The sequence below is a fragment of the Ovis canadensis genome, chromosome 23 (genome assembly GCF_042477335.2).
Source record: "Ovis canadensis isolate MfBH-ARS-UI-01 breed Bighorn chromosome 23, ARS-UI_OviCan_v2, whole genome shotgun sequence".
NCBI classification, from domain to species: Eukaryota; Metazoa; Chordata; class Mammalia; order Artiodactyla; family Bovidae; genus Ovis; species Ovis canadensis.
Window position 1 is genome coordinate 36,440,926 of NC_091267.1, and position 16,108 is coordinate 36,457,033.

Here is a 16,108-nt window from a genome sequence, read left to right on the forward strand (position 1 = left end):
CAGTAAGGTGGTCTTGTAGTCCCATCTCTTTAAGAATTTTCCACAGTTTGTTGTGATCCATACAGTCAAAAGCTTTGTTTAGCATGGTCAATAAGCAGAAATAGACGTTGTTTGTTGCTCCCTTGCTTTCTCTATAATCCAATGAATGTTGGCAATTTGATCTCTGGTGGTTCTGCCTTTTCTAAACCCAGCTTGTTTATTCAAACCGTCCCCACTCCAAACACCAGGAAGCCACTGATTGTATTACTGTCTCCATAGTTTTGCCTGTTCTAGAATATCGTATAATCAGGAAGAGAGAGTGTACAATCTTTCCAGACTGACTTTCTCTAAGCAATGTGGGAATATATTTAGTATTTGTCTGTCTTTTTATTTATTTCTCTTTATTTCTGAGCAATATTCCATTCTGTGTATGTTCATTTATAAAATGAAATGATAGTTCATCTATTTTATTTCTCAACAGGTTTTCATTGTACACATGTACTATGGTCTGTTAATCCAACATCTATTGAAGTCTTCTTGGTTGCTTCCTGTTTAGGGGTGATAAATCTGGCTTAAACATTCACAAATAGTGTTTTGTGTGGGCACAGATTATAAAATTCGTTGGGTAGAAACTTAAAATTGCAATTGTTGGATTTTATGGCAAATCTATGTTTTGCTCTGTAAGAAAGTGCCAAATTGTCTTTAAAAGTATTGAATCATTTTGAAAACCCACCAGTAATGAATGAGAGTTCCTTGCTAGCATTTGGTGGTATTAGATTTTTTTTCAATATAGTCATTCTAATAAGTATGTAGTGAAATCTTACTGTTTCCATTTAAGATGCACTAATGAAAAATTATGCTGAGCATCTTTTCATATATGTATTTGCCACAGGTTTGCCTTCTTGGGTGAGATACATGTTTAGATTTTTGGTCCATTTTGAAAATCAGATTGTTTTCTTATTGCTTTAAGAATTCTTTGTATACTTTGAATACAAGTCCTTCATCAGATATATGTTTTGCAAATATTTTCTTCAAACCGTGGCTTATCTTCCCATTCTCTTAACAGTGTTTTTCACAGAAGTTTTAATTTCTAGTACAGTCCAAATTATTTTTTTTTCTTGATCTGTGCTTTTGGTCTTGTTTCTGAAAACTCACTACTCCACTGAAAAAAGATAGATTTTCTGTATTTTTCCTAAAAGTTTTATAGTTTTAGATATTACATAAAGTTCTATGATATTTTTGTGTTAATTTTTCTGTGATGTATTAATTCTGTGTCTAGGTTATTTTTTTCTCACATATGAATATCCAATTATTCCAGCACCATTTGTTGAAAAGAAATCTTTTCTCCATTAAATGGTCTTTGCTCTATTGTCAGTCTATTTGCTTGGGTGCATTTCTGGTGGGTCTATTATGTTCTATTGATCTATGTATTCTATTCTCTTGCCAATACCAGGGTCTTGATTACTGTGGCTTTATATTAAGTATTGAAATTAAGTCTTGTGTTTCCTACATCTTTGTTCTTTTTCTTTTGCCTTTCTATATATATTTTAAAATCAATTCATTCACTTCTACAAAATAACTCAGAATTTTATCTTTTTCTGCATATTTATCCTATGTATGTATACATACATATATATGTATCCATATTAGATGTTTACCTCAGTATTTCACAGGTTTTTGGTACTATTATAAATGGCATTTAAAAATTTCAAATTAGAACTGTTCATTGCTGCTTTATAGCCACAATTGGCTTTGTATATTGACCTTATATCGTGCAATTTTGCTGTAATTGGTCATTTGCTCCAGGAGTTTTGATGTATAGATTATTTACGGTTTTCTACAAAGACAACCAGGCCATCTATGAAAACAAAGCTTTATTTTTTTCTTCCCGACTTGTATAGCTCATATCCTCTTTTCCTTTTTGAAAATTCTTATTGCATTAGGGAAGACTCATAGTACTTTATTGAATAGGAGTGCTAAGATAAGACATTCTTGCCTAATTCTGCAACTTAGAATTCTCACCATTAAGTGTGATGTTAGCTTTAGGAAGGTTATAGATGTACTTTATCAAGCTGAGAAAGTGCCCTTTAGGCCAAGTTAGCTGAGAGTTTTTATAATGAATGGGTGTTGGATTTTTGTCAAATGTTTTTCTGTGCCAATTGATATGGTGTCGTAAGAATATGTTCAGTCAGTTCAAGAGATATTAGGTTGATAGAATCAACGGTACTCTGTTTCTTTGACCTCCTGATGTGGATAACTATGATTGACTTTCAAATGTTGAACCAACATTCTATGTCTAGAATAAATCCCACTTGGTCCGGGTGTATAGTTACTTTTTAATAGATCGTTGTGTCTGACTTGTAACATATAGCATTGTATTCATAATATTTACAACCAGGTTCATGAGCTATATTGGTCCACAGTTTTTCTTCCCTGAGATGTCTTTATCTAGTTTTGGTATTAAGGTAGTGATGGCCTCATAGAACAAGTTTGGAACTATTTGCTCTGCTTCTAGTTTTTAGAAGAGATTGTAGAGTTGGGATTACTTCTCTTTAAATGATAGAATTCAGTAGAACTTACCAGTAAAACCATCGAGGCTTCATGCTTTCTCTTTTGGAAGGTTATTAAATATTGATTCAATTTCTCTAATAGATATATGTCTGTTTAGAGTCTCCGTTTTTCCTTGTGTACGTTATCAAATGTATGGACCTAGGGTTGTTCATAGCATTTCCTTATAATTGTTTTAATGTCCGTATGATAGTAGTAATGCTTCTCTTTCATTTTTGAATTACATAGTTTGTGTCTTCTTTCTATTTTTCTTGGTAAGTCTGTTACAAGTATATTGTTTTTATTACATTTTCTAAAAAAGCAGATTTTGATTTTGTTGATTTTTCTGTTCTTTTTTTAAATGTCATTAGTTTCTACTCTACTGTGGCCTTTCCTACTATTGTTTGGCTGAACTGACTCTTCCTTTTTTGTTTTCTAAGGTGAAGATAAACTACTCAGTTTATATTTTTATTTTCTGAAATATGTATTTAATGTTATAGTTTCATTCTGTGCATTATTTTGCTGCATCCCATAAATTCTGATAAGGTATATTTTTATTTAGCTAAAAATGTATGATATTTTTCTCCCAAATGTTTTTCTTTAACTCATGTTATGAATAAGTATTTCATTTAATCACCAACATTTGGGGATTTTTCTGGCTATATTTCTATTGTTGATTTCTAATTTAACTCTGTATGGTCTGAAGATAGACTTTGATAATTTCTCTTCTTATAAATTTGTAAATTTTATTGTTTGACCCAGAATGTGGTGTACTTTGATTACTGATCCATGTGAATTTGAGAAGAATGTGCTGTTTGACACATGTATGTCACTTAGATCAAGGTGATTTATAATGCTGTTTAGGTCATCTATATCTTCACTAATTTTATGCCTACTTTATCTGAATACTAGCAGTGAGATATTGAAGTCTTAGCTGTAATAGTGGATTTATTTATCCTTTCAATATTATCAGTTTTTTGTATGACATATTTTGATACTAGGTGATGCATATTAAGCATTGTTGTATGTAATCAGAGAATTTATCACTTTATCATAATATATGCATCTCTTTATCCCTGATGATTGTTATCATTCCAAAGTCTGCTTGTTTGAATTTAGTATATATCAGCTTTTCCCCCAATTATGTTAAGATGGTATATATTTCTCCATTCCTTTACTTTTCATCTACATGAATTATATTTAAGCTCAATTTCTTTTTTTATAACCATTTTAAAAATTGAGGTATAGTTAGTTTATACTTATATGTTTATATGTGTTAGTTTCAAGTGTACAGAATACTAATATAAAGTGATTCACTTTATATATGTATATATATATAGATATATCTATATATACATGGAGATCCAACCAGTCCATTCTGAAGGAGATCAGCCCTGGGATTTCTTTGGAGGGAATGATGCTAAAGCTGAAGCTCCAGAACTTTGGCCACCTCATGTGAAGAGTTGACTCATTGGAAAAGACTCTGATGCTGGGAGGGATTGGGGGCAGGAGGAGAAGGGGATGACAGAGGATGAGAAGGCTGGATGGCATCACTGACTCGATGGACGTGAGTCTGAGTGAACTCCGGGAGTTGGTGATGGACAGGGAGGCCTGGCATGCTGCGATTCATGGGGTCACAAAGAGTCAGACATGACTAAGTGACTGAACTAACTAACTAACTATATATACACTTTGTGTATATATTTTTTCAGGTTCTTTTCCATTATAGGTTATTATTAGATATCAGATATACATCCCTGTTTTATACAGGAGGTTGTTGTTGTTTATCTGTTTTATATATAGTAATGTGTATATGTTCTTCCCAAATTCCTAATTTATCTCCCCCTGTCCTCCACTATCCTCCCTGGTAAACATAAATTTGTTTTCTATGTCTGTATAAACTCAGTTTCTTGTAGACAACATACAGTTGGATCTTATTTTGTTATCCACTCTGACTTCTTTGCATTTTAACTGGCATATTTAGACCATTCACATTTAAAGTGATTAACACTGATATGATTGAATAAATATCTATCATGTATCTTTATTTGTCGCATCTGTTGTTTATTTCTCTGTCTTCTATGGTTTTAATTAAGTGTTTTCTATGATTTCATTTTAGTTCCTCTCCTAGCATATCAATTATACTTTAAGAACATTGTTAGTGATTGGTCTTCACAGTTTGCATATTTATTGCTTTTTAAAAGCAAACTTCTTAATTGAAGATTAACATTCATCGGGAAAAGTGTAATAATAATAGTATATTGTGTATAACACAATGTTTTCTCCCACAGTGAACCACCTGTATAATCAGCACTGTTTAGGAAAAAATATCTTACTACCATTTAAGAAACCCTCTTAGTGTCCTCTACCAGTCACTACAATCAAACCACTAACCTGACTTCTACCATAGATTAGTCTTGTCTGTTTTTGAATACAATCTTTGGGAATTTACTTTTGTTCTTGTTACTTATGCTGGCTTTTACAGATGATAGTTATTTCCTTGTTTTTGAACATTTCAAGTTGTATGCTCATATTTGGTTGTCTTTAATCTAAGACAAACCTTATTAAGTGGTGGATGTTTTCCTCTACAGAAAATTTATGTTCACTTTTACTATGAGCTGGGAGGCCAGGCCAACTTCCAAACTATTTGGTCACCCTTCTAGTGTGTCTGGCTTCACCTAGGGCTTTTAGAAACAGCTCTGGCACTATGATCCGGATCTAATGTTCAGTCTTTCTACCATGACGCTGATATCAATATTGCTCATAAGATCATCGAGCCCCTTAGGTGTGTGGTCTGCTCACTGATCAGTTTTCAATGGACATTTTCGTGGGAGGGGATAGCAAGTACACCCTGTGAACCGAGTCATGCAATCAGAGCTGCTCGTTAGGCGTCCTTGAGTTTTCTTGAAAAAGGGCTCTTACTTTCTAGACAGCCACAGCACTAGAAGCAGAAATCCACATTAATTTTATTCATAAAATATATACATCAATACTATATCTTTATCTTGATGAGGACTAGTAACAATGTGAGCCAATATCATATATATTTTTTTCTTAATTAACTGATTGATACTTTAAAATGACAGTTTTTCCTCTGTTTCAGAAAATAATAGTCTATAAATATTCTGAAACAAGTTTTTAAAGTATAAGGCATGAAATCACTTCATTTTACTTAAGATTAGTCAATTTAATACTCCCTCAAAATGATATGCTCAGATGATTTTATTTGAATCAAAGAAATCTTGAGATTTCAAGGACTATTGCTGTTTCAAAATTTAGGTATATTTGTTTTTCTACAAGAAGACATCTATGTATAAGTATACTCAGAAACATAGCTGTCTTAGTAAACCATTCTATACCCCTGACCCTCAAGAAGCTGCTCTACTTCCCTCTGTGTGTGGTTTTTTTTCAATCATCACATCCAACTACAAATTAATGGCCAAAATGACTTCAAGTTTTGATTGGCTCAAGCATCATTATTCTTAGTGAGGTTGTTCTTAATAAATTATGCTCTATAATATGTTCAGTTCAGTTCAGTTCAGTCGCTCAGTCATATCCAACTCTTTGCGACCCCATGAATTGCAGCATGCCAGGCCTCCCTGTCCATCACCAACTCCCAGAGTTCACCCAGACTCACGTCCATCGAGTCAGTGATGCCATCCAGCCATCTCATCCTCGGTCGTCCCCTTCTCCTCCCACCCCCAATCCCTCCCAGCATCAGAGTCTTTTCCAAAGAGTCAACTCTTCACGTGAGGTGGCCAAAGTACTGGAGTTTCAGCTTTAGCATCATTCCTTCCAAAGAAATCCCAGGGCTGATCTCCTTCAGAATGGACTGGTTGGATCTCCTTGCAGTCCAAGGGACTCTCAAGAGTCTTCTCCAACACCACCGTTCAAAAGCATCAATTCTTCAGCACTCAGCCTTCTTCACAGTCCAACTCTCACATCCATACATGACCACTGGAAAACCATAGCCTTGACTAGATGGACCTTTGTTGGCAAAGTAACTTCTCTGCTTTTGAATATACTATTTAGGTTGGTCATAACTTTTCTTCCAAGGAGTAAGCATCTTTTAATTTCATGGCTGCAGTCACCGTCTGCAGTGATTCTGGAGCCCAAAAAACTGAAGTCTGACACTGTTTCTACTGTTTCCCCATCTATTTCCCATGAAGTGATGGGACCGGATGCCATGATCTTCGTTTTCTGAATGTTGAGCTTTAAGCCAACTTTTTCACTCTCTTATTTCACTTTCATCAAGAGGCTTTTTAGTTCCTCTTCACTTTCTGCCATAAGGGTGGTGTCATATACATATCTGAGGTTATTGATATTTCTCCCGGCAATCTTGATTCCAGCTTGTGTTTCTTCCAGTCCAGCGTTCCTCATGATGTACTCTGCATAGAAGTTAAATAAGCAGGGGGACAATATACAGCCTTGACGTACTCTTTTTCCTATTTGGAACCAGTCTGTTGTGCCATGTCCAGTTCTAACTGTTGCTTCCTGACCTGCATACAGATTTCTCAAGAGGCAGGTCAGATGGTCTGGTATTCCCATCTCTTTCAGAATTTTCCACAGTTTATTGTGATCCACACAGTCAAAGGCTTTGGCATAGTCAAGAAAGCAGAAATAGATGTTTTTCTGGAACTCTCTTGCTTTTTCCATGATCCAGCAGATGTTGGGTTAGGCAGTTGTATCTTATGCACACACATATGAAATTCTACCTTGAAGATTACCTCAATCTAAAATTTACAATTCATTAAGATAAATGAAAGTGTTTCACTCTGTACTGGTGTTCTGCTTTTTTAAGCTATCAGTTTATTTAACTTATATACAGAGTACATCATGAGAAACGCTGGACTGGAAGAAACACAAGCTGGAATCAAGATTGCTGGGAGAAATGTCAATAACCTCAGATATGCAGATGACACTACCCTTATGGCAGAAAGTGAAGAGGAACTCAAAAGCTTCTTGATGAAAGTGAAAGTGGACAGCGAAAAAGTCTTAAAGCTCAACATTCAGAAAACGAAGATCATGGCATCCGGTCCCATCACTTCATGGGAAATAGACGGGGAAACAGTGGAAACAGTGTCAGACTTCAGTTTTTTGGGCTCCAAAATCACTGCAGATCGTGACTGCAGCCATGAAATTAAAAGATGCTTACTCCTTGGAAGAAAAGTTATGACCAACCTAGATAGTATATTCAAAAGCAGAGACATTACTTGGCCAACAAAGGTCCATCTAGTCAAGGCTATGGTTTTTCCTGTGGTCATGTATGGATGTGAGAGTTGGACTGTGAAGAAGGCTGAGTGCCGAAGAATTGATGCTTTTGAACTGTGGTGTTGGAGAAGACTCTTGAGAGTCCCTTGGACTGCAAGGAGATCCAACCAGTCCATTCTGAAGGAGATGAGCCCTGGGATTTCTTTGGAAGGAATGATGCTAAAGCTGAAACTCCAGTACTTTGGCCACCTCACGTGAAGAGTTGACTCATTGGAAAAGACTCTGATGCTGGGAGGGATTGGGGGTGGGAGGAGAAGGGGACGACCGAGGATGAGATGGCTGGATGGCATCACTGACTCGATGGATGTGAGTCTGAGTGAAATCTGGGAGTTGGTGATGGACAAGGAGGCCTGGCATGCTGCGATTCTTGGGGTCACAAAGAGTCCGACACGACTGAGCAACTGAACTGAACTGAGAGAGTTTAAAATTGTCTAAGATGTATTTTTGCATATAAGATGAATACTTCATGACTTAAATGTTAACACTCATTTTCAAAACTCAATATAAAGTAAAAAAGAACTTAAAATTTTGGAGCTAAATGGTTATTCTGCTTTTGATCAAGAAGTTTAATTAAAGAATTTTCTAAAGACTTTGAAGATGTTCATTTTAGAAGCAAGAAGAGAAGTCTATAAACTTATTTCTGCCTTACTTTTCAATACATGTTAGAATAGTCTCAGAAAAACTAGGGGTAGTTTTCTCTTCAACTTCTCTCCACCCCACAAAGGACAATATTTCAACATTGTTACAGATAACTTGTAGATTCTGATATTTGAACTCAGATGTCTTTCCTGCAAAGTCTATTTCTAGAGTCTGTGATTTCAGCCAAGAATTATATATCCATTTTTGTCACTTTCAACTTACAAGTCAAACAAATATCTTATAATGATTAGTAATGTATTGTAAATAAGATTTAAGCATTACATAATGGTGGTGAGATTTTAACTGGTTCATTCAACAGAAATTAGGATGAAAACTGGAAATAGGGAAAAGTGTAATGGGAGTTAGGAAGATGTGCATTGCCCCCTCTTCTCTGAAGAATTGTTATTTTCCATGACAAAAAAACTGTTCTAAAAATAATATAGAAATTCTATAATTGTGCTGTCCACTGAGTTGAAGATATGTAGATGACTGTTTTAAGACATATATTTTGGAAGAAAAGATAAGCCATATGGCTACTGGAAATAAAGCAATATTTGGGGCCAGAAAAAAATGTATTTTCTTCTCTGTTACAAGGGACATGAACACCAGACTGTTAGCGTTGGACTTTATCATAGTTCTGACAGCTAGATGAAAATGTCAGGTGGATGAATGTTGAATGAATCCATATGTGACTGTTAAAATGCAGGAACTGGCTGTGCCATGGATTTGTTCATACAGAGATGATAAAGGTAGGAACCAAACAGAAATTCAGCAAAGCCACTAGATTTGTCAAATCTAATTTGTTCTTAGTTTGCACAAATTAAGTATATATGGAAATTAACTTCTGACCAGTGTATCATATTTAATGGTGATCACACCAAGCAAATATAAATATCAATCAATTTGGAGCCAAGCACAACAAACATTAAATTTCTAATGTTTTATCTTTTGGTTAGAAAATGGAATAAGGATACTGATACCATAGCTTACAAAATTTGTTTAAAATTTTTTTTTTTTTTTGCTGTGTGTTAGTAATGACAGCCCTAAAGATCAAGACAATATTTAAACTCTTTCAAAAACATTTCTTTTCTGAGCCAAAGTATAGCTACAGAATCCTGAAGATAGTGCTTCTCAAATTATTTGGAAGAAGAGTCAATATGGAAGTCAACTAATAAAATCAGATTTGTGACTTTTTATGTAGTCTCAAACTTCCCTATTGGCACAAGGGAAATACATCCCTGCTTTCACTTAGTTTACTGTTTCATTTTGAAAAGTTACCATGATGTATGATGATCAAATTGCTGATCAGTTTGAGTTGGCTACTTGCTTCCTTTTCAAGTTCCTTTTCCTTGGAAGAGTTATTAATAGATGATTAAACATCTGAATGCATAATGATGTTTAGAACTTCTGGGTTTCAAAGTACCAAGGGACCCTCTATCATACTCTCTGGTCCAGCTAAAGGGCTCAGATTCTCTTGCTAACTCAACTCAGTAGACAAAGGCTCTATTCCATCTCTTCAATGGCCGATTTTCTCATAGGTCATATTCAAGGTGTAGATTCCTGTTTCAGCATCCCTCCAGATTCTGATCTAAACTAGAATAGGTCAAACCAAAATTTTCAGTCTTTCTTTTAAATTTTTATTTATTTTGAAGTCAGATGTTATTTATTCTTTACTTTTTAAACAATTTAATTCAATTTTTATTGAATGAAATATTCTTCAAATTCTTTAGTGCTTTACAGCTTTCAGAAGTTTCACACACATGATTTCATATAATCCCACAATAATGCTTTTTGCCCCTTTTCCTATATTGCTCCTCCTCTCTCTGTTCCCACTGGCAACCACCAGTTTGTATCTGTGAGTCTACTTCTTTTTTGTTTTATTCATGAGTTTGTTGTATTTTTTAGATTGTACATATAAGTGATGCCCTACAGTATGTGTCTTTCCTTTTTAAAATACAAATTATTTTAAGGCCAGGTAAATTTTAGGACTTACTAGGAATTTAGGTCCAGCCAAGGATTGATTCAAATGGCTTGGCTATTTTTCTCAGACTTTCCCATCGTCACTGTTGTATCAAAAGGAGCTAACTTGTGCTGTTCAGGACACCCCATTCCATTTCAGTCCTAGGGTATCAGTGAATACAAAATCAGCATCAAAACATACAGCCTTTCCCTTTGGGGGCTGGGGGCGTGGGGACAGAGGAATGTGGATAGAGGTGATGTCATTCATTCCCATGGCTTTAAATTTTCTGTATGTATATCTTCAGCCCAGACTTTTCTCTGTCTTTCAAGCTTCTATATTCAAATTCCTACATGAACCACTCTTTCCATATTTCAAATTTAACTTTTCTGAAATTAAATTTTTCTTCCTGCCTCTCCACCCCAACCTACTTCTGCTCCTACCTCAGCCTCCAACTCCCAATCTGTTCCTCCCTCAAATGCCCCTCTCTAAGTCAGTGGCCTCACTAGCCATACTACTAAAGCCAGAAGCCATCTGGTCATCCTCGACTCAATCTTTTCCCTCACTTGCCACATGCAATCCATCAGCAAGCCTTCTGCTATCTTTAAAACATACCTTCAGTCATCACTTCTGTCTACTGTGACCATTACCTTTCTAATCCATCCCCTGAATACTTCACCTAAACTACTACAACTACTGTAAGCTTCTTAACTAGTCTTGCTTCCATGCATGCCTCCTCCTAATCCTTTCAAAGTGGCTAGTGGAACTTCTAAAAGTGCATCTTATGACATTTAATTCTGCTTTAAATGTACTTGATTGATTTCCCACCGGGCCAATAATGAATCACAAACTCTCTATCATGGTGAACAGTGCCCTACAGGATATGGCAGCAGAAGACAATGAGATGTCATAGCCTATTTCTCTACTTCAAGCTCAACAAGTTTCTGTTACGCTGGTCTTTTTCTTTTTCTTTTTTTTTTTTTTTGGCTGCACTAAGTCTTGTGGCATGCCAGCATGGACTTCTCTAGTTGTGGTGCACCAGTTTAGTTGCCCTACGGCATGTGGGATCTTAGTCCCTTGACCAGGGACTGAACTCTTGTCCCCTGTATTAGCAGTCAGATTCTTATCCACTGGACTACCAGGAAAGTCTCACATTGATCTTCTTTCTAATCCTTAAACATGCCAAGAACTCTTGCCTTTGTGCTGTCTATTGTTCCCCTTCTTAGCTGTTGATGTGATTGACTTCTTTGCATCCTTCAGGTGTCATGATAAATGTTACCTACTCAGAGAGATCTTCCCCGAGTCTCCAATTCCCACCACTATTCCATTGTTTTCTATCATGGTACCATCCCCCACCCTCCACCTCTTCTAGCACTCACTTATTAGCACTCAAGTGCTAATTATTTATTTATTTGCTCATTATCTGTTTTCCTTAGACAATTTTAAGTTCCATTTGATGAGGGCCATACATATACATCAGTTTTGTGGACTACCTTAACCTTAGAGCCTACCAGAGAGATTGTGAAAGTCATTCAGTCTTGTCCAACTCTTTGCAAGCCCATGGACTATAGCTTGCCAGGCTCCTCTGTCAATGGAACTCTCCAGGCCAGAATACTGGAGTGGGTAGCCATTCCCTTCTCCAGGGGATCTTCCCAACTCAGGGATCACACCAGGTCTCCCACTTTATTGAATGAAAGTATAATTATATAGATGGATGAAGGAAGGATTGTTTAGTCTTTGAATCCTTATTTTATGATTATAGATTACCTGTTTGCACTATAACATTTTGCTGATGAATAGGTAGTCCTGCATGACTATTTGTGATGGATAATAAAATGCAAGATTTTCCAGAATTTTTTTAAACATACACAAACTGACCCTGATGTTGAAAGAAATTTTACTTTCATAATGTTGATTTGTTTCAAAATTTGCATTATCCTTCATTACAATATAATTTTCTGATATAACACTTTCTGACTTCCTCTCCCTATAAATAGCATGGATAACCCTAGGTCACGGGCTGAGGAATTGGTGTTCAGATATGGGGGTGAAGAGTCACTTTTTGGAGAGAGATGTTCTGCACAGAAGCAATTCTGAAGAAAGTGTCTTGGGGGGAATGCCAATTAAACTCCAAGCAGCCTGTTCAATGAATAATTTAGCTGAAGGAACTGGAAAGAACTTCTGGAGATGTTAAAAGTAGAGGAGAGAAATGTATCCAGAGTGAGTTACTGAAGCAGATTTTAGATTTTTCAAGTGTTTATGCTCTTGGGTAGAAAAGATATGGTAAAAGATGTTGACTGAGCCTGCTAGTTAATAATGAGTACAGATACAGAACAAAGCACATTGGAGACCAGAGAATCCACAGAGCTTGGAGAAATGTGGCCCTCAAAGTCCAAGGACTTTCAATTCCTTTAGTCTAATGTGAATACTCTCTTCTTTACCTCTTCCTTCTAAAAAGAATGTCTTATATGATATCTTTCAATTGTGTAAGTTTTTTTCTTTTTGCTTATATACCAAATCTAGTTAATGTAACTAGGGGTTAGACATATTTGTTTATATTCTAAGCCTCAAATTTGTAATTTCCATACATTGGAGTGTCAAGTATAATGATAAATAGAATGAACATGTGTATGTGGTCAGGCCCTGTGATTTCCTTAACTGGGGCCCAACTTAATCCAAACAACCTCCAGCAAAAGGTAACGCGAATGGCCGAGAATTATGCCTGCCAACTTCTTCCCTCCTTCTCTTCCTCTCATTTTCCTTACTTTATTAACTATCTCAGCATATATTTATTAAGCACTTACTGTGTGCACTGGGGCTTCTCAGGTGACTGCATGTGAGGTTTCTCAGGTCACTGAAGCTAAGTCACTTCAGTTGTATTTTACCCTTTGCAACTGTATGGACTGTTACCCTCCAGGCTCCTCTGTCCATAATATTCTCCAGGCAAGAATACTGGAGTGGGTTGCTATGCCCTCCTGCAGGGGATCATCCCAACCCAGGGATCTAACTCCTGTCTCTTATGTCTTCTGCTTTGGTGGGTGGGTTTTTACCAGTAGTGCCCCCAATTCAGTAGTAAAGAATCTGCCTACCAATGCAGGAGACGCAGGAGACACAGATTCGATCCCTGGATTAGGAAAATCTCCCGGAGGAGGAAATGGCAACCCGCTCCAACATTCTTGCCTGGGATATCCCATGGACAGAGGAGCCTGGACAGCTACAGTCCATGGGGTCACAAAGAGTCAGACACAACTGAGCAACTGAACACACACACATATTCATTGTTCTGGAGTTACTTGGAAAACAAGAACATTTGAACTCTCTAGAGTCTTCAATCAAGACTGTTACTTGCTAAGCTGCATCCCACTCTTCTGCAACCCCAGGGACTGTAGCCCACCAGGCTCCTCTATTCATATAGTACAAGAGCAGTGCAAGTTCTTATGATCTAAAACACTTCCAAACTATCGGTGCCAGTCATCCTTTGCTGGATCATAAAATAAATTTATTGAGTTAGGAAAATTTTTTTACCAAATTTAAAAAATAGAAAACTGGCAAATAGTGTATCTTACATGTAATAAAAAATACTTCATAAAATTTTTGGAGGAGAGATGTATACATGCATTCTATTCTAAATTAAAGTGCATGTTTTACTATGAGACAAGGTTAAAAAAAAGTTTGAAAGACACTACCCAGAGTTTAGAGGCAGATGACTTGAGTAAGTCAAAGAAGGAAGTCTTTCTGGTTTTGAAAGTATTTGAATGAGGCTTAGAGGAGTTGGGATATCTTTTCAAATAAAAGAGCTACCAAAAAGAATTATAAAATTGTGAAATTAAGCTATATCCATAAGTGAAAGTAAACTCTATAGAACCAGCTTAATCTTGAATGAATGACCACTCTATGACCAACTATACTTCCAGAATCTCCTAGGAAACCTATGACCAATATACCAGAAAACCTACATCTCTCCGCTTAGAATCAATCTCTTGTCTCTGATCTCACCAGGGAAATTTTGAATTGTTTTTGTAAGTTATACTCCATTTAGAAGAGTGACTGGAAATATTCTCTGTTCAATTGTTCATCCCAAATATTATGTACTTCAGACATTGTAAATATTTTTTAAAATGTGAAAAGCCTAAAGATAAGTTCCCAATTCAGTAAACTGAAAGTGATCCTCTCCTGATATTAAATCCACGTGTGAGTTCTACTGGCCTGTGGCTCCTCTGAGCTCTACGGGACTAATATTTATTGGGCAAACAAATCCAAAGACTCAGGACTACTGATATAAGTTAGCATTATTTTTCGATTCAAAAGAAGGGAATAAAAAGAATAAAAGCAGTCAAGGTAGCCTCTAGAGAAGGGGAGCTGTTGTTGCAGGCATCTTGCAAGTTAATGTGAATTCACCCGGGACTCTAGAGCCACCCAGAGAGGGGAGAGAGGAGGAGACAGGGAGGGGGGGTGGTGGATGAAAACTCTTCCTTTGCAGCTGGCCCTCTCCCTCATTTGTTGCTCCAATAAGCAGTAATTAGGTCCTGAGCTAATGGTGTCAGCTGATTTGCTGTTTTTAGGCTAGACCCAGAGGAATCTCCATGGAAACCCTGCTGGAGTCGTCCCCCCACCTGGATGCTGAGTGCTCCTTTCCGCCACCTGGCTGCCGCCGGGCCCGCTGCTACCTCCTCCCGCCTCTAACCTGCAGCCTGCAACATGCGCACTGCCCCCGGGATCCCTAAATGGGACAATTCTGCCCGTGACGTCAGCGCCCAGCCGTCTCCACAGAAACTTTTGTCCCACTGGCCAATCAGAGAGCTTGGAAGGGGCCGGGGAAGGGGGGGGCGGGAGGAGAGGGGAGTGGGAGGGGTGGGGGGTGAGGGGAGAGGCGAGAGGTTTAGTGTGTGGAGCTGCTCGCGCTCCGCCCGGGCTGTCAGTCCCGGTTCCAGCCACCGCCGCGAGACCTTCCCGGAGACGCGCGCACACACAGCGCACCCCCTGCACACCCTCGCTCCCCGGCTCACACACACGCGCACACTCAGCCTGGTGGAGCAGGAGCCACTGACCGTTCTGCAAGTGCCGGGACCAGCCGCGGCGCAGTGGGGACAAACATCCCGCGTTCCTCCCAGTCGGGGCTTTCGTCTTGGAGACGGCGACGAGGGGGCGAAGGTGGGCTAGGACACGGACCCGGCGCCGGGCACTGGTCGGGCCGCCTTGCCTGGCAGAGCCGCCTCCCGGGACGGGCGCGGGCCTCCGCAGAGAGTAGAATAAAGAGGAGCGGCCGCGATCGCAGCGCGAGGAGGATGGGAACTCCCCTATTTCCAGCTCTGTAACAAACGGATGGAAATCCTGAATGGAGGAACCGCTGATCTCATTTGCTTGAGAAATCGTCCGGAGGAACTCATATTTGGCTACTCTGAGCAGAGGAGGGGGTGTCCATGACGTGGCAGGGGGAAAATAGACATCCGAAACCTCCCGTGTGAACTGCAAACTGTAACCAAGCAAGGGGAAAATGACAGCTCGCTATATTCTAATTTCATGCAGAGGGTTTGAAGCATCTGTATCATAAACTTACTTCTATGCCTTGTACCCAGTTCATTAGAGACCAGAGGAGTCCTGTCTGGGGGCCCCAACGTTATCTGGGAGAGCCGCCGCCAGCGGCCTGCCTTCGTTTACCCGCTTCCCCCTGGAGCGGATATCTGTTCAGGGTACCACGGGCTATCCTAGAGAACT